The 27,455-nt window shown below is 40.8% G+C and overlaps 1 pseudogene; it reads left to right on the top strand.

Moving 5' to 3' along the window:
- LOC140512176 (maestro heat-like repeat family member 5) overlaps positions 1 to 27,455 on the top strand; it is a 58,313-nt pseudogene that overhangs the window by 10,777 nt on the left and 20,081 nt on the right.

Raw genomic sequence — 27,455 nt, 5'->3', positions numbered from 1 at the left:
AGCACCTGAACTTAATCTCGAACTGAATACCAGCCCCACCCCCCCCGAAAGCCCTGAGGCTGGGAAGCAGCATTTCAATCTCAGACCCCAAGCACTGGCTGGGCAGATCTGGAGGCGAGGTGGGGGTGGACAGGGCACTCAGAAGTCAAGTCACTGGCTGGGAAAATGGTCAGAAAAGGGAAAAAAAATAAGACCATAGAAGGCTACTTTCTTGGTGAACAGATATCTCATCCCTTCCTTTTTGATGAGGAAGAACAATGCTTACCATCAGGGAAAGACACAGAAGTCAAGGTTTCTGTATGCCACACATCCAAAATAAACATTCCATGGGCTCGGGCCTTGGAAGAGCTCAAAAAGGATTTTGAAAATCAAGTTAGAGAGGTGGAGGAAAAACTGGGAAGAGAAATGAGAGATGCAAGAAAAGCATGAAAAGCAAGTCAACACCATGCTAAAGGAGACCCAAAAAAAAGCTGAAGAAAATAACACCTTGAAAAAATAGGCTAACTCAATTGGCAAAAGAGGTTCAAAAAGCCAAAGAGGAGAAGAATGCTTTCAAAAGCAGAATTAGCCAAATGGAAAAGGAGGTTCAAAAGCTCACTGAAGAAAATAGTTCTTTCAAAATTAGAATGGAACAGATGGAGGCTAATGACTTTGTGAGAAACCAAGAAATCACAAAACAAAACCAAAAGAATGAAAAAATGGAAAATAATGTGAAATATCTCATTGGAAAAACAACTGACCTGGAAAATAGATCCAGGAGAGACAATTTAAAAATCATGGGACTACCTGAAAGTCATGATCAAAAAAAAGAGCCTAGACATCATCTTTCATGAAATTATCAAGGAAAACTGCCCTGAGATTCTAGAACCAGAGGGCAAAATAAGTATTCAAGGAATCCACAGATCACCGCCTGAAAGAGATCCAAAAAGAGAAACTCCTAGGAACATTGTGGCCAAATTCCAGAGTTCCCTGGTCAAGGAGAAAATATTGCAAGCAGCTAGAAAGAAACAATTCAAGTACTGTGGAAATACAATCAGGATAACACAAGATCTAGCAGCTTCTACATTAAGGGATCAAAGGGCATGGAATGTGATATTCCAGAAGTCAAAGGAACTAGGACTAAAAGCAAGAATCACCCACCCAACAAAACTGAGTATAATACTTCAGGGGGGAAAATGGTCTTTCAACGAAATTGGGAACTTTCAAGCATTCTTGATGAAAAGACCAGAGCTGAAAAGAAAATTTGACTTTCAAACACAAGAATGAAGAGAAGCATGAAAAGGTAAACAGCAAAGAGAAGTCATAAGGGACTTTACTAAAGTTGAACTGTTTACATTTCTACATGGAAAGACAATATTTGTAACTCTTGAAACTTTTCAGTATCTGGGTACTGGGTGGGATTATACACACACACATGCACATGCACACGCACACACACATAGAGACAGAGAGCACAGAGTGAACGGAATAGGATGGGATCATATCTTAAAAAATGAAATTAAGCAGTGAGAGAGAAATATATTGGGAGGACAAAGGGAGAAATGGAATGGGGCAAATTATCTCTCATAAAAGAGGCAGGCAAAAGACTTTTTAATGGAGGGAAAAAGAGGGGAGGTGAGAGAAAAACATGAAGTTTACTCTCATCACACTTGACTCAAGGAAGGAATAAAATACACACTCATTTTGGTATGAAAACCTATCTTACAATACAGGAAAGTGGGGGAAAAGGGGATAAGCACGGTGGGGGGGATGATGGAAGGGAGGGCAATGGGAGGAGGGAGCAATCTGAAATCAACACTCTTGGGGAGGGACAGGATCAAAAGAGAGAATAGAAGCAATGAGGGGCAGGATAAGATGGAGGGAAATATAGTTAGTCTTACACAACATGACTATTATGGAAATCATTTGCAAAACTACACAAATATGGCCTATATTGAATTGCTTGCCTTCCCAAAGGGAATGGGTGGGGAGGGAGGGATGAAAAGAAGTTGGAATTCAAAGTTATAGGAACAAATGTCGAGTACTGTTCTTGCTACTAGGAAATAAGAAATATAGGTAATGGGGTATAGAAAGTTATCTTGCCCCACAGGACAAAAGAGAAGATGGGGACAAGGGAAGGGAGGAATGATAGAAGAGAGGGCAGATTGGTGATAGGGGCAATCAGAATGCTCGGTGTTTGGGGGTGGGGGGAGGGGACAAATGTGGAGAATATTTGGAACCCAAAATTTTGTGAAAATGAATGTTAAAAGTTAAATAAATGTATTAAAATAAAAATAGTAAAATTAAATTAAAAAAACATTTAATATATGAAAAGAAGTCCTTCCCCTCAACATTTCAACTGAATTCAACTGAATTCAGCTGAAGACTCAAACATGGGTATTCTTTTGTCTAATCCATTACTTTTTTCCCCACAACACAGCAACATCCTAACTCACTGGTTTTTAATAATATTGGAGCTCCTTCCTATGCATGAGGGAGGAAAATCATGCTTGATGGTGTTTTTCACCACAGAGATTAAAGGTACTGTTAGACTACAGTGAAGATAATAGTCCCAAGGAATTGAGTATAATTACTCAGTGGTTCCATTATTTTAACAATAATTTAATGAAAAACAGGAATTACCCTTCTTAAAGTATTTTTCTCACAACCCTCAGGCAGACAAGTAATCACTTTATAATTTTCAAATCGGAAAGTCCTCATAAGAACATGAAAAATGGTCTAAATCACTAATAGTAGGAGAAACAAATCAAAACTATCCTGAGGTTTCACCTCACATCCTGCAATTAGGGAAAACATATCTCAAAATGCAAAAATGTTGCCGGAGTTGTGGAAAGCCAACCATACAGGTGTATTGTTAGTGGAACTGTGAAATTGTACAGTAATTTGGAATTATCCAAATAAAGTCACTAAACTGTCCACACTTTTTGAAACAGAGACTGCATTACTGTGCTTATAAGGAATCCAACAATAGGAAAAGAAGGTTATCTTATATATAAACATATTTTAGTATCACTTTATTGTGATAGCTAAGGATTGGAAACAAAAGAGGTGATCATCAATTGGGAAAAGACTAAACAATCTATCATGAATGTAAATGAATATTATTGTGCTTTAATCAATGATGTGTGTTACGAATACAGAGAAACTGGGAAAGATATCCTTGAACTGATGCAGAATAAATTGTACGGAGTCAAAAAAGCAATAAAAATTATTTTCTGGGGCAGTTAGATAGTGTGATGAGTACAGCACTGGCCCTGGAGTCAAGAGAATCTGAGTTCAAATCTGAACTCAGACACTTTACACACTTACTAACTGTGTGATTTTAGGCAAGCCACTTAACCCCAATTGCCTTGCCTTCCTCCCTCCCAAAAATAATTGCAACAATGAAGAGGGAAAGAACAATGATACAACAAAAAAATCACACTTAAATGTAACAAAAGTATAAAGGACTCAAATGAAGAGATGTGATAAGACATTCTCCAATTTACACTTTCATGGTGGTGAGATGTCCAAGGTATTGCACATTGTGCACTTTTTTAAAAATATTTTTTCCACATTTCATTTCATTCTGTTTACTTTTCACCTCTCTAAAAATGCGAATTGCCATGTAGGATGCTTTTTTGGCACAGAGAGGAGAAGGGTTACATGTGATAGTATACTGATATAAAATAGCAAACATCAATAAACAAATTTTTATAAAGAATTACAACTCCCCAATTGATAAATAGTCAAAGGATATGAATAGGCAGTTTTCAAAAGAAGAAATTAAAACTATCTATAGTCATATGAAAAAATGCTCTAAAACACTATTGATTAGAGAGATGTAAACTGAAGCAGTTCTGAGCTACCACATCATACCTATCAGACTGGCTATTATAACAAAACAGAAAAATGATAAACGGTGGAGAAAATGTGTGAAAACTGGAACACTATTGCATGGTCAGTGGAGATATGAACTGATCCAACCATTTGTAAAGGTAATTTAAATGGGGAAATCTTTAATATTCATTAAGAGGCCCATGTGCCCTGGCTGAGTCACGTGGAAGTCTGAGTCACTTGAATCCAAGTCATATGGAGCCTGTGGTTGGAGGAGTTTGCTGAATGGGTGGAAGAGGAAGAGGCGGAGCTAGAACAGAGCTGAGAAGAATTTGGTCAGAGTCTACTCAGATCTAGGAAAGATGCAGGCAGCTGGCTAGGGTGAATGAAAGAGTTTGTTTGTGATTTTGATTAAGGGAGTCTGCTTGTGATTTGTTTAACGAAACTGGTTTGTGGGAAGCCTAACAGGGAGAAGGCTTGGGGATGGTGTTGTTCTCTGCATTGTTACAGCGCATAGTTTTTTTTACTAGGATGGATTTGGCTTTCTGGTGTCTGAACAAATGTTTTGGTTCTGTCTTCCATGTGGAGAGTCTGTGGTATATCACGATTCAGAATTGCACTTGGATATTCATGATCACTGCAGGTGCTATGAATATTGCATTGGTGCTGTCCCATTCTGGAGATCAGTTTAGAAAAATTCCTGAAGGGATATAAAACTGTGCATGCCCTTTGACCCAGAAATATGATTTCTATGTCTGTATCCCTAAGAGATTGTAAGAATGGGAAAAGGACCCACATGTACAAAAATATTTATAGCAGCTGCTTTTGTGGTGTCAAGGAACTACAAGTTCAGGGGATGTTCATGAATTGGGAAATGGCTGAATAAGTTGTGGCACAGGAACGCAATGGAATCTTATTGTGCTACAAGAAATGATGAGCAGGTAGACTTCAGAAAAAGCTAAAAAAAACTTATATAAACTGATGCTGAGTGAAGTGAGCAGAACGAGAACACTATGCACAGTAACAGCCACATCATGGGATGACTGACTTTGATAAACTTAGCTCTTCTCAGCAATATAAAAATCTGAGACAGTTCCAAAGGACTCATGATGGAAAATGCTATCCACATCCAGAGAGAAAACTTGGGAGTCTGAATGCAGATAGAAGCACACTATTTGTTCTCTTTTGTTGTTGTTGTTGTTTTGTTTTGTTTCTTCTCTCTTATGGTTTCTCCCTTTGGTTCTAATTCTTTTTTTTACAACATAACTAATGTGAAAAAATGTTTAAAAAAAGAAGAGTGAAGGAGGCCAAGTCTGCCTAAGGTGAAATTAAGTGCCACCAAAAAAAAGAGTATTACCATGGATTCCTAACTCTAGTCACATAGTTTTGTTTTAAATTTTTTCCACTCTTCCATATTTCCTCATTAATGTTCAAGATCTTAGACTGAGTATCACACTATTTGTCCTTTCATTAAAAGGTTAAAAGTGATCTAGAAGTGTAAGGGTCCCTAAAGAGAACATCAAGGCAAGAAGTTTTCTACTTAAAAGGTCCCTGAATACTTTGAGTTCCATTATTTCTTTTTTGTTGTTTTAATGGGAAGATTTGTCTGTCCGCCATAATTTCTGGTGTTGTCATGAACTGTTCATATCTAAAGGAGAACGAGCATATTACAGTAAGAAAACTATTGTTCTGGAGTATTTTTGAATGTGTTTGTACACAATTCAATTTATTTGAATTTCAAACACAACACATAGAAGTGTTATGACACAGTTAACTTGATTTCAGATTTCTCATTTCTAAAATGGAGACAATAATGCCAGTATGACTGACGTCACAAAAATTTGTGAGAATGAAATGGAATAATAGATACACTTCACTATATGTATGCACGTGTAAATGTGTATGTACATTTTGCAAACATTAAGCATTTTATATTTGTACCTATTAGGCATAATTACATGTATGTAAATGTAATTTCTACAGTAACAATCAACAAAGAAGTGGACATTATTTGTCCTGTATGATAAAGGTAAGAATTATTTTACTGTCAAGTACAGTTTCTCTGATTAGATGGGTGATTGCTTGTTATAAGATGCCACTGAATATGCTACACAATTCTACATTCTAACATCCTATTTAAGGGTTGAGACAGTAAAAAGAGTGTAAATTTTAACATAAAATCCTAAAAGAAAATTCCTTAATACAAAAAGGAAAGCATTATTTTCTGCTAACACATTCAGTTTTAATATTGGGTACACTATCAATTAAAATGGGATCATTCAAAGAGAAACATGTGGAGCAGTCCCCTGGACAGTGCTAATAATATTCATATTGCTAAAAAAAGGACATTTTAATAATCTTCTACAATTATTTTAAAACATAAATAATGGATTAATATATAAGGAATCAAGAGTATTTACCATCATGTTTTGATGAGAATGAAGGCTTAGGACCTTTCATTTATTGACTCATCTTTCTGTCTCTATGACTCCTCCTATGGAGTTATGATCAATCCTAAACTCACCTCCCAACAATGACCATGCCCTGAGCAATGACCATAGTCCAACCTTACATAGTAATCTCTGTGACAACATGCTGGGTGACCATGACCTCACCCCAGAAATGACCACATTGCCATCACTGAATATCTCCCTACCCTAACCTCACCCCAAATCTAAGTACATTCCTATCACTGACCCACCTGCACAACTCTAGCCTCACCATAACTTTGTCTCATAGTATCCCTAGCCTCAACCTCCATAGCAGCTGTATCTCTCAGCCTTGACAAAAGTAGCCCCTGACCGTGGCATCTCGGCCCTGACCTTGTCCCCAACTTTGACCACACTGTGACCCTTACCAAATAACCAAACTTGAACTCACTGCAACCCTGACCACAATCCAGCTCTAACATGAATTCATTCACAATCATGTCCTCTGACCTTGACCAAATCCCCAAGCTTGACCACATCCCACCTTTGCACACATCCCCATCTTGACGCAACCTGACCCAAATCTGACTCCAACTCTGACTTCATATGTAGCCCTATGCACACCCTTCCCCCACCATACCTAATACTAACTATATCCCCAAACTTAGCCCCTCATTGACTATGCCCAACCTTAACAATGACTCTATTTCAGACTCTGAAGTAGAAACACATCCCCCTAGAGTTGTCTTTTAGGAAAGAGCAGCCATTGACAATCATCTCTCTTCATCAGGTTTGGCAGCTCCTCATCTTTTCAAAAATGTGGGGCGACGTGGAGAAGTCCCAGATGAAGAGTTAGATCCAATGTCTATGCCGGAGGTCGTCTTCCACCCCATCTCCTACCTTATTCAGGTCAAAGCTCTCAAGGGACTTGCAGGGGGAAGTGGGAGGGGTTGGCTTGTACCTTCTGGGAGACTCCCATCTCTTCTAGGTCAGCTAGAAGCCTTATCTCTCAGTCCTTAATGAAGAAAGAAGGGTGAAGGGTAACATGGAAAGAATATTGGATTTAAAATCAGAAGTGATTGTTGTTATTCAGTCATGTCAGTTGTGTGCAATTCTTCATAACCCCATTTGGGGTTTTCTTGGCAAACATACTGGAGTGGTTTACTATTTCCTTCTCCAGCTCATTTTACAGATGAGGAAACTGAGGCAAACAGGGTGAAGTGACTTGCTTAGGGCAGCACAGTATCTAAGTATCTAAGGCCACGCCTGAACTCAGGAAAATGAGTCATCCTGACAGGATTTGGAATCAAATCCCATTTCACTCTCATCACTTACTACCTACATGACCTTAGAGAAATCATTTAATTTCCCTGGGCTTTATTTTCCTCATCTGTAAAATGCTGTTAATTCTTGGATGGGCACAGATATACTGTGGTTTATAAAAAGCAGTCATTTTCTAAAGTAAGCCAAAAGTCATGGTCTTTGGTGACAATTTTGAGCCTGATAAAAGAGTAGAATTCTCTAGACATACAGTATGGCATGCCTGGATTTCAGCAAAGCATTTGGCAATCATATTATCCTTGAGAATATAAATAAAGATGTAGGTTGGATGGTTGACAGCTAGGAAGGCTTTCAAACTGTTTATACCCAAACCCAAAAAGTAGTCATTAATGGAGAGATGACAGCTTTGGCAGGAGGTTTGAGTGGAGAGCTTGAGATCTGTTCTATTTCAGTTTTTCTCAATGATTTGGATTAAGCAATAAGGTACTTGGGCAGCTAGGTGGCACAGTGGACAGAGTGCCAGGCCTGGAGTTAAGAAGATTTATCATCTTGATATCAAGTATGGCCACAGACACTTACTAGCTGTTGTTAGCTTCAGTATCCTCATCTGTAAAATGAACTAGAGAAGGAAATGGAAATCCACTCCACTATCACTACCAAGAAAACCCCAAAAGGGGTCAGAAAGAATCAGACATGACTGAAAGGACTGGACAAAATCTTAATAAGATACATTATTATCCAATTTGCAGACAACACAAAATTGGGAAGGGAAGACTAGTTCAGTGGATCACAGTGTCATCGATTTAGAGCAGGAAGTTGGAGGGGGCACTTCAAAACAATCAAGTCCAATGATCTCCTTTTACGAATTAAGAAACTGAAACCCAAAAAGGGGCAACAAAGTGCCCCAGGTCACCCAGGTCAAAAGTCATACAACTGGAATTGGAATCCAGGCCCTCTAACTCCAGCACCAGCATATGTTTTTTACAATAACACATTCAATGCCAGAGTCAGAATGCAGAAAGATCTCACAAAATTGAATGATGAATCAAGCCCAGTGAAGTCCATGTTCATTAGGGATCTCTGTAAAGTCCCACACTTGAGTTAAGAGAAACCAAAAAGGTCCAGTAGCTTGATAGATCTATTAGCAGGTAGGGAAAAAGCTTGGGTAGATTGGCTTCAGTTTCAATTGGAGGTCTGTCTCCTTTACTGCTTAGAGTTGTTTTAATAGTAATACTATCATTATTATTATTTTATGTCTTATAGTGGAAATAGCACTGAATTTTTGGAGAGAAGGGAACTGACTTCAGATCCCAATTCTGCTATCTACCTGTGTGACCTTGGGTAAGGGGTTCTATCCCTCCAGGCCCCCAAACTTCTAAATATGTCCAAGTGAAGAGGCAATGTGATACCTGAGGTCCCTTACAGTTCTAAATCTATATCCCTATGAACAGTTCTAGGAAATAAGGGAAGGGGAAATGGAACCAGCATTTATTACTATGTGCAAGAAATGGCAAACCACTCCAGCATCTTCGTCAAGAAACTGCCAAATGGAGTCATACAGAGTCAGATAGGACTGAAAAGTGACACCACCAAAATGTGCCAGGCATATCTCATTTGATCCTCACAATAACCCTGAGAGGAAGGTGTTGTTATCATTCCCATTTTACAGCTGGAGAAAGCGAAAAGAAAGGAATTAAGGGACTCATCAAGGGTTACAGAGGGTTGAAGATAGGCCTACCCTTAAGGGAAGCTTGATTAGGGGAGGCCCACACCTTTTGTTACTTTCTAATGGACTGTTTCTCAAGGGTTGTGATGCCTTCTGGCTCTGGAAAGTGCATAAATACTCTGAGTTAAGGTTTTACTTTGGGTCTCACTCATCTGAAGTGTTTGTATGGCCAGATGAGACTCTGGGCAGCCACTTGGGAGCCCCCCAGCTTTGAAAACCCAGATGTTGGTGCCTCTCTCTCTGGTAACTATGTATGTATGAAATGGTCAGACAGTTGGATCTGTCTGTTAATATGTGATGTCCATGTGACTTATGGTCAGACAATTTGAAGCCTTGTCCGTTGATCTTTGTTTCTCTGTTTGTATTTTCTCTAAAGGTCAGGGTGCTGACTTTTCACCCTGAACTAAGTGAATGATAGATAATTGTCATTTGATTAAAGTGATTGTTGACCCGTCAAAAGTTGTTTTCCTTTTAGGAAAGCAGATCCAAGAACCTGTACAGCAGGCCCACCTCTGTATGTCGGTGTCCTTGCTGATACTGTTACCCAACTAGTAAGTGTCTGAAGCCAGATTTGAACTCAAGTCTTCCTGACTCCAGGTCCAGCACTCTATCCATGGTGTTGCCTGGCTTTGGGACAAACAGTTGTTGTGTCTAATCAGTGAGGGTCCAGATATTAAGCATCTTACCATCCAACCATCCAGACAGACCCCTAACATTAGCTGGTCATGACATAGTTCCCTAAAATATTCCCTGCACTGAGTCAAGGGAGCTGCTTTCTTACTCCAGCCCTGACACCAAATTTTTATGTGACCTTCAATTCTATTTACCAAAAGCTTCTTAGGATAGGAGCACCTACGAGGTTGTCAGGCACTGGACTGGTCACTGGAGATTCAAGGGCAAAGATTCAATAGTCCCTGGCCTTTCAAGAACTTACATTCTACTGGGGGGAAATAAAATCTATCTAGATAGGTAAAGACAAAATCTATTCAAAGCAAAGTCTCAATAATACGTTGGGGAGAAATAACCAACAACTGGGAGGATTATGAATGGCTTCTTGGAAGAGGTTGCCCTTGAGGTAAGCCTTGAAGCATTATGGGGATTCCATGGCATGCTGGTGAAAAAAGGGAGGAATCCAAGCACTAGGAAAGGTCTGTCCAAAGAAGAAAAACAGGAAATGAATGCTATGCACAGAAAGCAACAAGCAACCCTATTTGGCTAGAAGACAGATTTTTGTGAGATCAGCTTGAAAATATGTCAGAGCCAAATTAGGAAGCCCTTTCAATTCCGTATAGAAGAGCTCGTATTTTCTCTCCTAAGCAATAGGAAGCCCATGAAACCTGTTAAGGAGGGGAGTGATGTGGTCAGATGCACACTTTAAAAATATCTATTTGGTAGTTGTATGGAGAGTAGATTTGAAAGGAGAGGCTAGGCTTTAGTTATTCGTTACAAGGAGACCAATTAAGATTCTCTTCAAGGATTCCATTTTAATAGTCCAGCTAAGAAATGATGAGAGAGAATAAACCATGGCAGTTACTGTATATGTGGAAAGAAGGGGACCGATAGAAAAGATGCTATGAAGTTGGAATCAACAAGACTTTGACAACTGGTTGAATATGGAGAGGGAGTGAAGGCTCATGTATGACTCCAAGGTTTCCTATCTAGATGATTGGAAGGATGATGAAATTGAAATTTGGAAAGCTTGAAAGAAATAAGGATGTTCAAGAAAAAGTTGAGTTTGAGGGGAAAGATAATGAAATTTGAAATTTCACTGAGACCTACCCAGTGGAGATGTCAAGGAGGCATTTGGTGATGGTGGACTTGAGTTCAGGAGTAAAATAAGGGCTGAATGTGTTGATTTGGAAGTTGCCTGCAGAGAAATGATATTTGAACCCATGGGTACTGATAAGATCACCTATAGAAGGTGTGTAGAAAAAAATGACAATACTGCAAGATAATGTTAATTCAGTAAGAAGAGTGAGAAGAAAGAGTCAGAAAGACAGGAAAATCAAAAGAGGGCACTGTCCATGAAAATCCAGGGAAAGAAGAGTACCTAGGGAGTGGTCATGGGTGTCAAAGACTATACAAAAATCAAGAAGGATCAGGACTAAGAAGAGGTCATCAGAATTAGTCATTGAGAAGTCTTTGGTGAACATTGAGAAAGCATTTCCAATTGAGCAGTGGAATAAGAAACAGGATACACAAGGGACTGAAAAGTGAGTAGGAGATGAGGAATTGGAAACATCAAATACAAATGTACACAAAGGGCAGCTACATGGTGCTGTGAATATGGTGCTGTACTAGTTTGAACTAGCCTCAGATACTGACCCTAGGCAAATCACTGAACCTCCCTAAGCTTCGGTTTCCTCATCTATAAAATGGGGACAGGAATAGTATCTACCTTCCAGAGTTGTTGAGAGGATAAACTGAGCTAATATTTCTAAATCACTTCAGAAATCCTAAAGCACAATATCAATGTATTATCCCTTTTATTATTAGACAGCATCTTCTAGGATTTTGACCTTTGCTTGGTCATTCATTTCTCTAGGCCTCCATTTCCTTTACCTATAAGACAAGAATAATCTTTCTCTATTCTGCCTTCCTTGCAAATCAAATGAGACAAAACTATGTGGCTAGGAATACTCTTCTAGATTTTAAAATGCCCTGCAAATATAAAATATGATCATTTCAAGAAACCATACTGAAAAAGGTGGAATTTCAAGAGTCGTTTACAGGAGCCAGGTGAATAAGAGAGTTAGTAAAAAGAGGCAGAGTTCAACACAAAGGGAAAGAGATTAGATTGTAGAGGGACTAAGCATCATCACCCTTAGGGCCAGACGGGTTGTTGACTGCAGTGTGGCTCTTCTCGTTGTCTTTAGGAGTTTGTGAAGCATTTCTCTTCACCCCAGATACAAGATCTCATCTGGACAGTGATAGAGGGTCTAGAGAGTACCCTGGATCACGAAACGGAAAGTGCAGGAGAAATGCTTATTACTGTCCTAGAAGATTTTGGAGCTCAGTTGGAGGAGGTATGAATCTTTGAAAGAGCAAGAATTGAATGAGAGAGGGCAGAGCTGAGACGTAGAGCCAAGAGTTTCCTCCTCCAGGATTGGGGGCACAGTCTATATCCTAGATAATAAAGGACTCAAATGAATTGGGGGGTGTGGATTGGAGGAGGTGATACCATAAAGAGCCCTGGATTTGGATTTAGAGTCAAGAGGACCTGGGTTCAAATCCAAGCTCTGCTACTTGTTACTGGTTGGACCTTGAGCAAGTCACTTTCCACCTTTGGGCTTCCTCTGAAAAATGAGAAAGTGGTGTCTTGAAGATGCCATTCGATTATAAATCCTGTCATCCTTTGGATGGATCTACAAGGGTGAACGACCTACATCAAAATAAGTCCCAGGACATTAGACTGGCTTTTCCAAGAGGCTCAAGTCAAGTGTTGTTGCCTCAGTGGAAAGTAGAATTTACCAACCAATGACGCATTGACTTTGGACCTGGTATCAACCAATAAGTAAGCATTTCATGAGTGCCTACTATGTGTTAGCCATTGGAGAATCCAAAGACCAGAATTAAACAGTTTCTGCCCTCAAAGAGCTCACATGGACTCAGTTCCACACTCAGCTACAAGTGAAAGCGAGACAGGAGGGGCAGAAGAGTGTCCTGCCTGGGAGAGTTTGGGGGTTCCAGTCCAACTGGGAAGAAAAACACTCAAATATCAAAAACTATAAGAGAACAGGTGGTCAACTAGCATTTATTATGCATCTGCTTTGTTCCAGGCACAGGGCTAAATGTTGAAAAATGTAAGAAAATAGATGCTCAAGGAACAGAGAAATCAGAGAAAATGTGGGAAAACCAGACCCCTGGCAGGAAGGACATAAGCCCAGATGATAATAATAGCTAACACTTTCAGATACAAAGTTCTTTATGTGTGTTCATTCATTTCATCTCACAACAACCTTACGAAGTAGGTGTTACTGTTTGACTGTTAGACTTTCTTTTACAGTTGAGGAAACTTGAGTCATGGAAAGGTTCAGTGATTTGCCTAGGATCGTAAAGCTTGTATGGATGTCTGAAGCTAGATTGGAACTCAGTTCTTCTGAACTCTAGGTCCTGAGGGTTATTCACTATGCCACCTGGCTGCCTACATTCAATCCTCCTCCCCCTCCCCCTTGCACCAATTGTGCCCAGGTTTTCTTCATTTTCTTTAAATTAAAATTACTTTATAAGAAAATACCTGTCCTCTGAAATTCAATGTAATAGTCTGTACTTATTAGTTCTGGTGAGCATAATTACTTCTCTGATTACATATGGGAGGAAAGCAAACCAATAAGCAGGAAGGACACCAGGCAGATAATAATAATAACTTTTATATAGTACTTTAAGGTTTGCAAACACCTGTGTTCTGAAATTCAATTTCCAACTCTCTTTCTTAGCTCTGAGGAGTAAAGGAGCACTCGATTTGAATCCAGAGGGAACTCAGCTAGACTGCAAGCTTAGTTCTTAATCACTTCTGTGACCCTGAATAGGTCATTTTCATTCTCTGGTTCTCAGTTTCCAATCTCGCTTCTAACTCCTAATCGATGAGTCAGGATCCCTTTAGGTCCTTACAAAAAAAAGCTCTTATAAATTCAGTTCAACTTAAGCGAAAAAAACATTTGCCTAAGGTCCTACTAAGTTGAGTTCACTCACTGCATGCTAAGGATATGCAATCCGTGTCAAGATATAGACACGCATAGGGGATTAACAGTAGAGGAATCATGGAGAGGAATCTCCAACCTAGAAGGTACTTTCCAAGAGAGATTAAGTCCCCTTTTTAGTGTGGAACATCCCTGACATGTGGTCGCTTAGCTTCTGCCAAGGACCCCATCACTCTTCCAGGACTCGGTCTTTTGGACAACGATGATCATTAAGAAGTACTTCCATCATAAAGCCAAAATCTACCTCTCTGCCAGTTGTCGCTGAGGCCCAATAGAATGAATGGAATCACTTGTCCATATGACAATCCCTCAAATGCCTGAAAACAGTGAGCAGGCCACTTTTAGTAGTCTTCTCCAAACGAAACATTCCCATTTCCTTTTGCCTGAGCTCATCAAGCCGGTTCAAGGTCCCTCAATTCAATTCATCCAATTCGTATTAAGTAAGAAAGCAGTGAGATTTAGTGGACACAGGGCTGGTCTGGAAGACAGGAAGGACGTGGGTTTTAGTCCCACTGGGTAGGTCTCTTAAATCTCTCTCTCCTCTGGTCACCTCTCTAAGTTTTGGTAGAGGGAGTTTCCTCACCCAAGAATTTCCATTATCCCTAAGATCAAAGGTCCGGTACCCGCGATTCTTATCTAATTAGAGGAATAAGCCCTTATCAATAATGCCTTGTCAGCAACTGAATGTTTAAAAAAATCCCTAACCTCAAGGAGCTCATCCTGGTGACTGCCAGTGTTCTGTCCTGAGATGGTACAATTGCCAGCCTGTTTGCACACTTCTCATTACATTCGATTTTGTCCCCAGCTTCTCAATGTGAATGGAAAGATCAAAGCTGAGCATAATAGTCCAGTGTGTGAGCAGTATTCAAGATGGGTTCCAATCTGGGGACAAAGGACACAGGAACCCTATGCCTCTTAATATGACTCTTTTCTCCTTGTTTTCTGTCCGACTGGGCTCCTTTGCAGAATGACATTCCCCAAGGCCAAGAGCCCCTGGATATCTGGAGAGCTCTTAAATAAAACAGGATGAACCTGCACATAAACATTCCCACTCTACCAAGTTTCCATGATGATGCCCTTGAGAAGCAGGGTTACATTTACATCAAACCTAAATTCTTGTCTTTGTCACTTCTACCTTTGCTTCTAATTCTGCCCTCTAAGTCCACGAAGCACCATCCCTCTTACACCTGATAGAATCTTTTAGGTTCCCTTCCTACTCTAAGGTCCCATGAAATATTGAAAGTCTGCTATCATGTCTCCCCTAAGTCATCTCCTCTCCTCATCCCTCAGTTCTTTTCATCAGTCCCTTAGAACATCATGAACTTCAGTATCCATCACTGCCTTGTTTCTTCCTCCATGTTTTCTCAATCAGTAGATGAGGAAAACTTCAAAGACAGCGATGGAGGGGGAGAGGGAGGGAGAGCAAGAGACCTATCTCTGAATTTTTTATGTTAAAAAGGGAACCTCATAGAGCTGAAAAAGTTGAGTATCCAGTGTTGTAGCCTGTATTACTGCTGGTCCTATAATGCCTTCAAGTGGGTTTTTCCCCTTTCCTGAAATCTTTTCCCTTCTCACCTCCATAGTTTTGGAATCTTGAGTTTCTTTCAATGCTTTTTGGAGTCCTACCTCCTGTAAGAGGTTTTTCCTCTTTCGTACCTCCATCTCACACTGTCAGAACCTGGAAATTACTTCATATTTACTTTGTAGGTACTTTCTACTAGCTAACAGCTGCATGTGAATAGTTCCCACATTTCATTCCTAATGCCACACAGAATGAAAGTTTTCTGAGGGCACAGACTGTTTCCATGTTTGTGTTTCTCCCTGCAGAGCCTAGCTAGCACAGTCTCACACACACCAAGCTCTGGATAATGCAGCATGATGAAGGCCTTTCAGTTCATGTCACGAAAAGTTGTCCGAAAGAAGTAGGGGTGTTTATTTTAGAAATGGAAGATTTAGAGAGGATGTTAGTTACCTTGAAATATCTAAAGGGTCACCATAGGAAATGGGGGTTCTGTTTGATCCCAAAGGGCAGAACCAGGAATGACAATGGAGGTTAGTTACAAAGGAGGCAAATTTAGGTTTTGAGGTCAGAAAACATTTCCTAATCATTATTAGAGCTGCCCAAAAGTGGAATGAGTTGCCCCAGGGGTTGGTAGGTTCTTCCTTTTAGGAGGTCTTCAAGCAAGGCTGGATGCACACTCAACTGGTATATTAAAGTCCAAATTTCTTTAATATTTTGATTGCACAGATGGTAACTGAGATGGTAGATGGTAACTTAGATGGTAACTAAGGTCCCTTCAAACTCTTAACTTCTGTAATTTGATGAAATACTTCTTGAATTGAACTCTCTACTTTTGCTCATAGTGGTACCACAGAGGCAGCCAGGGAAGATAGTGAAATAATAATTATTAGCTGTGTGACCCTAGACAAGTCACTTGAGCTGTGCCTCCTTTAGTTTCTTCACCTGTAAAATGAAGATAAGAAGAGTACCCACCATCACCATTGTACATAACAGATTTGCAGTTTCGTGTGTCATTGTCTTTTTTTATTATATTACATTATAAAAATGCTTGTTGTCTTCCCAAATTTAAAAATAAAAGAGGTTAAAAGGAAAAAGAATAGCACCCACCTCCCATACTTGTTCTGAGGACCAAATGAGATAATATTTGTAAAACACTGAGCATAGTTAGTGTCTGACACACAGTAATCACTTATGAAATGCAAGTAGGTGGTACAGTGGACAGAGCACTGGGTCTGGAGTCAGGAAGACCTGAGTTCCAAACCAGCCTCAGACACTTACTAGCTATGGGACCCTGGGCAAATCACTTACCCTGGCATTCCTCAGTTTCCTCCTCTGTAAAAATCAGCTGGAGCAGCCGATGGCAAAGTACTCCAATATCTTTGCCAAGAAAACCCCAAATGGGGTCACAGTGTCAGATACAACTGGAAATGAGGGAACAACCATAAATGCTGGCCAAGCATTTCATTATCCACCAATGTTTCAAACCTCCTGATGTCTTTGACTTCTTCAACCCCTTCCATCCTGCCAAGCCTTTTAAATCCTGTCTCTGCCATGTCTCGACTTCTCATTTCATCTGTATTTTTTTTCCTCCCCCCGGGGTTCAGACATCTACCAGAGCCTCTATGGCCTGCTGACCTCCATTAACTCAATGCTTGTCAAGAAGAAAGTTTTGAAGTCCATCACCATGCTGGTTAGATATCACACCTTGGAATTAGTGAACTGCTATCTGGAGCATTCTCTCCCGGTACAAAGGGCCATCTCAGGGATCCCAGCCCCCAAACTTCAGCAAGGCTGTGGAGTTAGCTAAGTTTGCATGGTAGTAGTATTCAGAAATCTGTAGTGGAATCCCATCAGGATGCCTTGCTATCCAGCAGGATATTTGTCTGACCTGGCAAGGTACTTTCTTTTCCCTCAGCTTACCCATCTGCAAAATGGGGGCAATCATCCTTGTGCCACCTCCGCCTCGGTTTTTGTTGCCAGGAAAGTGCTTTGAAAACCTTCAAAACTCTGGAAAGAGGAGATTTTTAGTGAATTAATTATTAATGAATCAATTTTAATTTAATTTCATAATCAAATTGAATTAATTATTAATAAATGGAAAAGCAGTTGTAAGGTATCATTTTCTTTAGTGCTCCCAGCCCCCACTTTCCCAATTCTATGATGTCCCTTCCCACCCCACTTTCCAGAGTCCTCTGCTAGAAGCTAAGGGCAATTCACAGAGAGTTAGAACGCACAGTCCGTACTCTCAAGGATCTTTCAGCTTAGTGAGGAAGATAAGACAAGATGAAAAAGACAGGATTAAAGCAGAATAGTCTAAGGTAACGTAACATGGGGCCGTTTCAATTGCACTATGAGAATAATATTATTTTAAGTGCCATAATATTAATAATCACTTCCAGTTTTTTAGAGCATAGTTTTCAGTTGCTCTCTGAGGTAAGGAGTATAGGCATAAGTGCCCCCATTTGAAAGCTAGGGAAAACTGATACTACAGATCTAGGGCTCATCTTTCTAGATATGGAAGGAATCTTCAAGTTCAGCTAAGCCATCACCCTTATTTACAGATGAGGAAGCCTATTCCCAAAGAGGAAGAATGACTTGCTACCCAAAGTCACACTGCCAGCATTAGACCCAGGATCTAAAGCCAGGTGGTTTGTACAGACCAGATCATGAGAGGACAAGAATGAAAGGGAGAAGGGGAAGATAAGGGACTCAGTGGTCAGGGAAAGTTGACTGGAGGAAGTTGCTCTTGATTTGGATCTGGAATTATGGGGAAGGGTCTGTCTAGGTCCAAAGGATGCCCTCACTTGAACTGTATATGTTCAATGGATAATAAGGACACAAGGTCTAGCTGGAACCATGGGTTAGAGGTGGGAAGTAGCAGCCACTAAAACTGGAAGAGCAGGTATTAGCCAGTTCTGGAAAACATAGAATGCCAAGCTAACAAGTTCGGACATTCCCCTGGAAGAAAGAGTTCCCCCCACCCTTATTGGGGAAGGGTAATAAAAACACATTTATGACTATACAAATGTGAGGAGGTGCCATTTATATCTCAGAGCCTTGATGTCACTGAACAATGGGGAATAGTGGGAAGAAGGGATAACGGAGGGAATAGCCCCCAAATTCCCATGTTGAGCTTTTTGCATTTCAGCAGCAGACTTCAACCCATTGTTTGGGGTGTGGGGGAGAAGAGCCCTGCCCTAGGCATTGGGAAATCTTTGAAAGTGATTGTATCTCTTAGGCAAAATAGGGTTGGTTAGTCCCAAAGTCATAGACCTATTACAGGCCCAGAATTTAACAGAACAGGGTTATAAGGCTTGTGCTCTCATCCTTCGTTACTGAGGAAGACCATGCCATCACAGAAATAATGACATGACTGGCACTTGACTTTGTTTGGAGTGAGGGAGGGCTGTGCAGGTCACCAGCCTCACTTCTCCTCTGGAGCCATCTGAATCCAGTGACCAGATATTCATCAGGATGACTGGAGATGACCCAGGATGAGGCAGTTGGGGTTAAGTGACTTGCCCAGGGTCACACAGCTAGTGAGTGTCAAGTGTCTGAGGTGAGATTTGAACTCAGGTCCTCCTGACTCCTGCACTGGCGCTCTATCCACTTCACTACCTAGCTGCTCCAACAAGGCTAAAGTCAAATACTTTGAAGGCAACGTAGTGCAGTGAAAAAGAATATGTTGGATTTAAAATCAAAGAAATGGAGCTCAAAATATCATTTCTAAACTGTGTGATCTTAGGCAAGTCACATGACCTCTCTGAGCCTCAGTTCTATTAATTTACAAAATGAGAGGGTTGGGCCAAATGGACCTGTGTGGTCACTTATGATTTTCTGTATTTCATCTATGAGTAATAAAAAACAACAACAACAACAACAACAACAAAACAGAGTCATGGCCACACTGACCAAGTTTAGGAAATGTTCTGGTCCCATTCCAGTGCTCTGGGATCTCTCAAAGGAAAGAATTAGATTAGATGCCCTCAGTGTCTCTTCTGCTCTGAAATACTGTGGTCCATTAATTTAGTGGCAGTGTATAGAGGATTAGACTTGGAATAAGAAAGATCTGAGTTCAAAGCTTTAGATTAGATATAGGAAAAAGCTCTCCACTTAAAAGACTTTTCCTTGGCCCAGAGGAAAGGATAGAGAGTTTAGAATAAATTTAGAGGTAGAACAAGTCCCTGCCTGAAAGTCCCAGTGAGAAGGGAGCTAGGGTTAGGAATGTGAGTGGAGGGCCAAGTCAACTCCAATAATTTATTGCCAACCCCTGATTCTTGGCGTTTTTTGCCAGTGAAATCATCAACATTTGGAGGACCATGGGAGCAGAGAGGATGATATCCCCCAAGGTGGTACAGGGACTGCTGATTAAGCTTCATGAGCTGCCGGCTGTAAATGAATTCACCTGTACCAACAACGCTAACATCTATGTGGATTCGCTACCTGTAAGCTGTAAACTAGCAATTCTCATGGGACCCTTAGCCTCCTTCCAGGCCCCGATGGGCACCAATCCAATCTATTAATCAACATTCATTAAACACCTCCTATGTGCCCGGCATTGTGCTGCGGATACATCAAGAAGCAGAAGACAGTCCCTTCCCTCAGAAAGGTTACAATTTAATGGCAGAGATACATGCAATCAAGCATATACAAAGCAAGGGACCATTTGGTGTCTCTTTATCTTCTTCACAAAGCAAAGACAAGGCCTTTCACCACCCTGCTGGCAACCCAGGATTAATTGGCTTTGGTGGAGAAGGGATGGTATACGTACAAAATGCCAGAACCAAAGGGCCTGCAGTCAGCTCCCACTTCTGACACTATCTATATGGCTTTGGCAACTGTCTTGGACCTCAATTTCCTCACTTGTAAAATGAGGAGATTGACCAAGATGGCCTCCTGAATCAGGGAGAAGATCACCAGATTAGGAGTTAGTGACCCAGCACCCTGTGTTTCCAATACAGTCGTTTCAGACTTAAAAGTTGGAAAATACCTGATACATTGGAAAGCACTGCCCTTGGAGTCAGAGGTTCTTCCATTCATTAGCTCTGGGTGAATTATTGAGCAAATGTCTTTACTTGTGGTAGCTTCAGTTTTTCCATCTGTAAGAAGGGAATAATAATACATGTGCTATCTACCTGAGAAGAATTTTGTGAGAGAAGAGTTTCAGAAAATTTACAAGCACTGTAGAAATACTCATTGTTCAATCAGAGCCCTAGAGCAAGAGTTAAACCTTTTGGTGTCATGGACCCCGTATTTAATGAAGCCTGTGAGCTCTTCCTCAGAATAATGCTGCCAAATGCATAAAATACAAAGGAAATTAGATTGAAATATAGTTATCAAAATATTAGAAAAACAAGTTGATGGACTCCATTGTAATCAATGAAATCTGAGATCTGGAAGAGAACAGGATATTCTAGGTGACTTTATAAAGGAGGGAAGTGATCCATTGTGGCCCATTGTGAGATATCAGCTCAAAGCCTGGGACAAGGGAACAAGACTGGGACTAGGGAGGGACAAACCTGAAAGAACTGAAGAAGAGATCCGCCCTGTCTTTCTGAGAAATCTTCACCCTAAGATATACTCTCCCTTGTCTTCTTCCTGGCAGGCCATGAATGTGCTCTATGAGATCCAATTTTGGAGCGAATACACCGAGGCCATGTAGTTCCTGTATCCGCAGCTCCTCCTGGGCCTCCTTACTCAGGTGCACTACATGTTTGAACTTGGCCTAAGTGATCCATCCAAGACAAATGAGGCATCACAGGAGGCAGAGCCAATATCCAGCCCTCTGAGTAAGAGCCACACTTTGTGGTTTGGTAGAAAGCTGTGACTTCTGGGTCCCACTAATTCTCGAGGTAACTTTGGGAAACTCTTTTCCTCTGAGACTTAGTTGCCTCCTTTATAAAGTCATAAGTGGGTTATATGACTTCTATTCCGACCTTTTATTTTCCAGGTTTCAATCCCCTTCCAGGTTTAAGACTTTATGTTCTAAATTTCCATAGACTTCTGACATTTCCTGATCTGTAGATTGACTTCTATCACCTAGAATATACTGTTCTCTTCCAGATCTCGGATTTCATTGATCCCCTAGAATTAGATTTGAGTCACTGGTGGGGAGGGAAGAGAAAGCAAGAGCATAAGGGATAAGCAGGGAAAGAGAAATGGGAGTTTAGAAATGGCTAAGGACTTGGAGTCAGAGGATCCAAGTTCAAAATTTATTTTTGTTACTCATCACTTGTGTGAATTTGGTCCAATCACGTCTTCATATGGGTCTCAGTTTCCTAATCAGTTAAATGATCTCTACAGTACTGTCTACCTGTCCCTTTGCTAACTCCACAACTAAGAACCTACCTAAGAAAATTACTGTGTCTGGGCCTCCACTGAAGATGACAGCAAAACTAAATAATTTCCAAAGTCCCTACCTGCTCTAACCCTTGGTGACTCTAATACTCATTCCAGTTCCAAAATCTTAGGATTACTTCACTGACTCTGGTTCCTCTTGGCCACAGAACATCTCTGGACGCTCTGAAGGGTCTTCTACAAACCAGTGGCCACTGAAAAGACTATAGACAGCTAGAGCTACAAGGAGATTGAGATCTCTTCTCTGAGGGGATGACCCTCGTTGCCAGGTACCGGATTGGGAAAAGCCATGCAAGTTGGACAAGGGAAGGGGGAGGAGAACAGAATTATTCAGTTCAGCAATGTAGAATGAAAGGTCTAAATCAGATCATGTCTACAGCCTTTTCCAGCTCTGACATATCCTATATTCTATGTTCCATAGCTGTGACGTTCCAGGTTCAGTGTTCCAAGATCCTTTCCTGTAACGGGACGAGTTAGAGCCAACCCCTGCCCATCTCTGGACGCCACACTGAGAACCTGCCTAGCTAAACTAGGGGCTTCTCGGTAGGGGTGGAACAAGATGGAGTTAGGAGGAAGGGTCTCGTCCTGGTTGACAACGTGGCAGTTTATGGTATAGAATGAAGAAGCTATCCACATAAGGAAATCAGTTAGGCGATAGGCTTGCAATGTAGGCTTGTGTAACTAAGGATATAAAAGTGTGTGAGTTGATCACCATCCTGCCTCCAGTCTCATTCATAACTCACTAGATCGAGACTCTTGAGGGACAAAAGTCTTGAGTCAGGGGTCTCGGGACCCCGACAATTGGCACCCAGCGTGGGGCCGGAAGAGAGTTAGAGATCCTGATCTCTGATCGTATACAGTGTAGGGTCAAAGGCGTAGTCTCCTAGAGGAGAAAAGACGTACCTGCGTGCCCTGTGGAGCCTCAGGACAGGACCAGTCCCAGACGAATTCTGGTGCACTCAACCTCAGGAGGGCAAGAGAAGGAAGACAACGATCTGAGTAACCTGTTTATAAAACAGTGAAGTAAGAGGGATAAGAAATCTTACTATGGGGCTAGCAGAATCAGCAGAGACTGCTGACAGAGAAACCTTTGTGAAGATAATTTATAAATCAGCTAAGACACAAGGGGTTGCCATTCAATTGAAAGTGATCAGGGAGTTTTTAAAGGAAATAGAAAAAATTCGTCCTTGGACAAAAGAGAGACCTCCGGTCTCTACAAGCTCGTGGAAAGTTGTAGGAGAACAATTAACTAGCTATGAATGAGAAAATCCTGGGGATCTGGAGCCAACAAGTTTCTCTTTGTATAACGTAGTGAAAGCAGCTCTTCAGGCTGCGGATGGGTGCTGTGATCGGCAGCCCAGACAGTTCATAGCTGCCACACAAACAACGGCCTCCACTTCACCAGATTCCTCCCCCCGACGAAAAAACTTATTTATCCTGATTTAGGTCAGCTTCAGGATCAGAATAGGAGGGAGGAGGAGGGAGAAAGAATGCAATGGGAGATAGATGAGTTGAAGAGTAAATTACGGGGCTTAGAAGTTAAAAAGAAAAAAATCAGTCAGGTTTAAAGAGGAGGTAAAAGCTCCCGTAAAAAAGGAGGAAGTTAAGACAAAGAGAAGAACAGAAAGTGGCGCGAAAAAACGAGAACTTGAAAGATCTCCAGGGGGAGATGGTGCACTGGAGACATCTAGTGGACAATTAAGGACATTGCAAAGGAAAAAAAATTTTGATAACGCAACAGTGACATCTGGTGGTGGTCTTTCGCCATTACATCGTATGATACAGAAATTGCAAGTTGAGGGTAAAGAGGAGCTTTTAGAGAGTCTTGGGTTCAGCAATGTTTTTCCAGTATCGCCAGTTTCCAGAAACGCCTGGAGATGGTAATAACCCATCACGAAGATCACACTCTACGGTGTCTGGAAATTTAATGAAAGAATTAAAAAGGGCAATAACAGAGTATGGACTTAAATATCCATATGTGAAAATAAGACTCAAGGACTTAGCCTCACATGTACTTAACCCCAATGACTGGAAACTTGTTATGAGAGCCATCTTCACTCCGGGAGAAATGGTGGTATGGGTGGGGATGTTTTCTGAGGAATGTAGACTTCTGGCCATAAATCTTAATCCTGATAATCCTCAGAATGCTCAGAGATACTATGAAATGCTTTTTGGATCAGGAGCTTTTATAACTGAACAAGCTCAAATACAACACCCTGTAGAGTTATATGAAAGAGTAGCGCACTGTGTACAGAAGGCATATGACAAGTTACCCTTAAAAGGGGAAAGTAAGACACCATTAACAGGTTTAAAACAGAAACCAAATGAGTCTTTTCCAGACTTTTGTGCCAGAGTGCAGGATGCAGTTGCAAAAATTATGGGGGAGGAAGAAGGAACTGAAATTGTGATAAAAGATATATTAAGAAACAGCTGTAATGTAGATTGTAAAAAGGAAATGACAGGATTAAAGAAAGAGGCAGGTATAGAAGAAATGTTACAGAGACGTGAGATTGTGGGGAGTGAAATTTACGCTGCTCAAGTCCGAGCACAAGCGTATAGTAACCTAAAAAAAGGAATTAGCCCAGAGAAATCAGGCAAGAGATGTTTTCAATGTGGAAAAGTAGGACACTTCAAAAAAGATTGCAGAGTAGTGCCTAGAAAGAATGGAGGAGCAAGACCCAAGATGCCATGTCCAAAATGCAAAAACCCAGGGCATTGGGCGTCAGAATGTCGTAGTGGTCCACCTCAACAGTATTTAAACATCCTGACGAGCCCCTCTCCAGCCCTGGGCCAATGGGGAGCAATGAGTTTTCCTCAGCCCACTGCCGATCAGTGGCAAGACAATCCCAATACAGGCACGATGGCATTACATCAGAGATATCAGGAACTGGCAGGAATACGTCCTTCAAGAGTGCCGGATATTTTTCCATCAATCCAATGACTACCGTCATGGTTCCCATGCAAGAAACAATTAAGCTTAAGCCAAATAGCATAGGAATATTGCTAGCACCCTCAGCTCATGAATATACAGGCATGATACCTATTACACATATGTTCCTACTTAACATGGAGTTACAATATATACCAATGATGAATACAACTAATACAGAGAGTCTATTAGATGCAGGACAAAAAATAGCAGTGTTGTTGTTATTCCCTAAAATAGCAGATTCACAAATATTTTTAACACAGCCAATCACTATGGAGAGGCCACACCTTACGGTCAGAATAGAAGGAAGAAATTACACAGGCTTTATGGACACTGGTGCTGACTGTACAGTTTTTCCTTCAGAACAGTGGAATCCCACATGGCCTTTAGGACAAGCACAAAATTTATATGGTATAGGAGGTATTCAGTTGGCTATTGAAGCAAAAATACCACTGAGATGGGAGTTTGAAGGGAAAACAGGAAAGATTTGGCCACATGTCTTAGCAGGACTTCCAATTATCTTATGGGGTCGAGATCTATTGTCACAAATAGGTCTTACAATATCCACAATAAAAAATTTTTAGTGGGACCCCCTGGAATGACTGCACAACCCATATCTGTTCCACAGTTACAATGGATCAATGATGAACCGATTTGGGTTGACCAGTGGGCCTTGACTGATGAAAAAATAGCAGCCTTAAAGGAGATTGTTAAAGAACAACTTAGCTTAGGATAAATAGAGGAATCTTTCAGTACTTGGAATTCACCTGTGTTTGTTATTAAAAAGAGGTCAGAAAAATGGAGAATGTTAACAGACCTAAGAAAGGTTAATGCATCCATGCTCACTATGGGTTTTTCATACAGAGTCACCTCCAATATTAGCCCATTCCAAATTTCATTTGTCTACATGATCTCTTAAATATCTATTTGGTATACAAAAAGAGGGAATTACACAAGGCCCTCATACATCTCTCAATTTAGCCTTATACATATTAAATTATTTGAAATTCGATGATAAGAATCTTTCAAAAGCTATGGAATATGTTACTGCTATAAAAACATCAAAAGGAACATCACTTGTAGAAAAAACGTGTAGAGAATGAAGGAAAACAGGCAATGTGGCGTGATGCAGAGGGACAGTGGCATGGTCCGGGAAAAATAATCATATGGGGAAAGGGTTATGCTTGTGTTTCCACAGGAGAAAAGAAAGAATAGTAGGTCTTGCTGGATAGGCTTCGGCTGATAGAAGAGATAACGGAAAGAAAATCACAGGGCAAGAGACAGAGCAGTAAAGCAGAGAAAGAAGTTGGAAGAACAAATAAGGAGTCTCCTGCACAAAAATGACGAGGTTGATTGTGTTTTTCCTACTAGCTCTTGGGCTCGGAGGACACCCAACTCTGACCCAGGAGACAAGTGGGAATGCATATCACTGGGCGTTCATCCTGAATCCTCCGTGGGTGAGGGCTATAAGATCGGGTGAAAAGATACCAACACCAGTATTACATGGCAGTTTAACACACATGTTTGGGGATGGGGGTTCTGAGTTTACAGGTAACTCCAGTGGTTCACATCCAAGAATGAACTTTACTGGACTGATCGCAGGACTGCCACTATGTCTCCAGAAAGGAGAAGGAAAATGGGACAGCACCAAATGGACAGTTAACAAGACAGGGGTGAATACGACGTGGTGTGCCAATATCACTCTAGGGGAGGAGACTTTGAATTATCAAGGGGATCCTCAATTCTTTAATCTTTGGACTTGGGTAATTGAAGGAAAAGATATAAGGCCAATACAAGGAATGGGTTTAAGATATAGACCATATTGTACAAAAATGAATGAGGGACAAGATATGGAACCAAAACAAGAAATGGGTTTAAGATATAGACCTCATCATAGAGAAAAGAATGATCCTAATGTCTCCATTTATCGTAATTATCCAGGTTTCATACCATTTGTAAATTGTCAGTCACATCAATGCCAACAGACTGTGTTATTTTTAGAGCATTATAATGAGAACCTTATTTCGCGTCACAATCTATCGTATTTTGTGTCAGATCGCTATTTCTCAGGATATCTTAGTCCAATGTATGTTGCTAGCAAGGATTCTTATACAGCAGGGATTGAATGGGTGGTTGCTGCTATCGGGGGACAGACAGTGCAAGGTTGTGTAGGACCATCTACTTTTGTTGGACAGAGGCATACTATATTTACAAATAATATTAGTCTTACAGTGCGAGTGTGTTTAGGATCATCTCATGCCTTTTTATGGGATTGTACAGACCAGTCTACACTTGCGCAACATACAAATATGACAGGGATATTTAATTTAAATTGTCTGAATTGTTCGGTACATGAATACATGGGGCCAAAATTTGATAAAGGGAGGCTTTACTTTATTACTAGACCAAAGTATGCACTCATGGTTGTGAAAACACAAGGATGGTATCGCACTCCAGCTGACAACATTCTGTCAGTATTAGATCAAAAGATAACAAGTTTGACGCGGTTCAAAAGATGTATCTCATGTGTTGTGTTAGGTATAACCTTATTAATTGAGTTAATTGTTAGCTCTACTGCCCTTGCAATGTCTGTTTCCAACACACAGAATAGCATCTAAGAAGCAAATGCTCTCCATGAACTCATGCACAATGTCTCAGAAGGATTTCAACATCAGGCCCAAACAGATAGAGAGTT

The sequence above is a fragment of the Notamacropus eugenii genome, chromosome 6, assembly GCF_028372415.1.
Source record: "Notamacropus eugenii isolate mMacEug1 chromosome 6, mMacEug1.pri_v2, whole genome shotgun sequence".
Lineage (NCBI taxonomy): Eukaryota > Metazoa > Chordata > Mammalia > Diprotodontia > Macropodidae > Notamacropus > Notamacropus eugenii.
The sequence above is the reverse complement of the archived record's forward strand: the minus strand, read 5'-3'. Positions and strand labels throughout refer to the sequence as shown.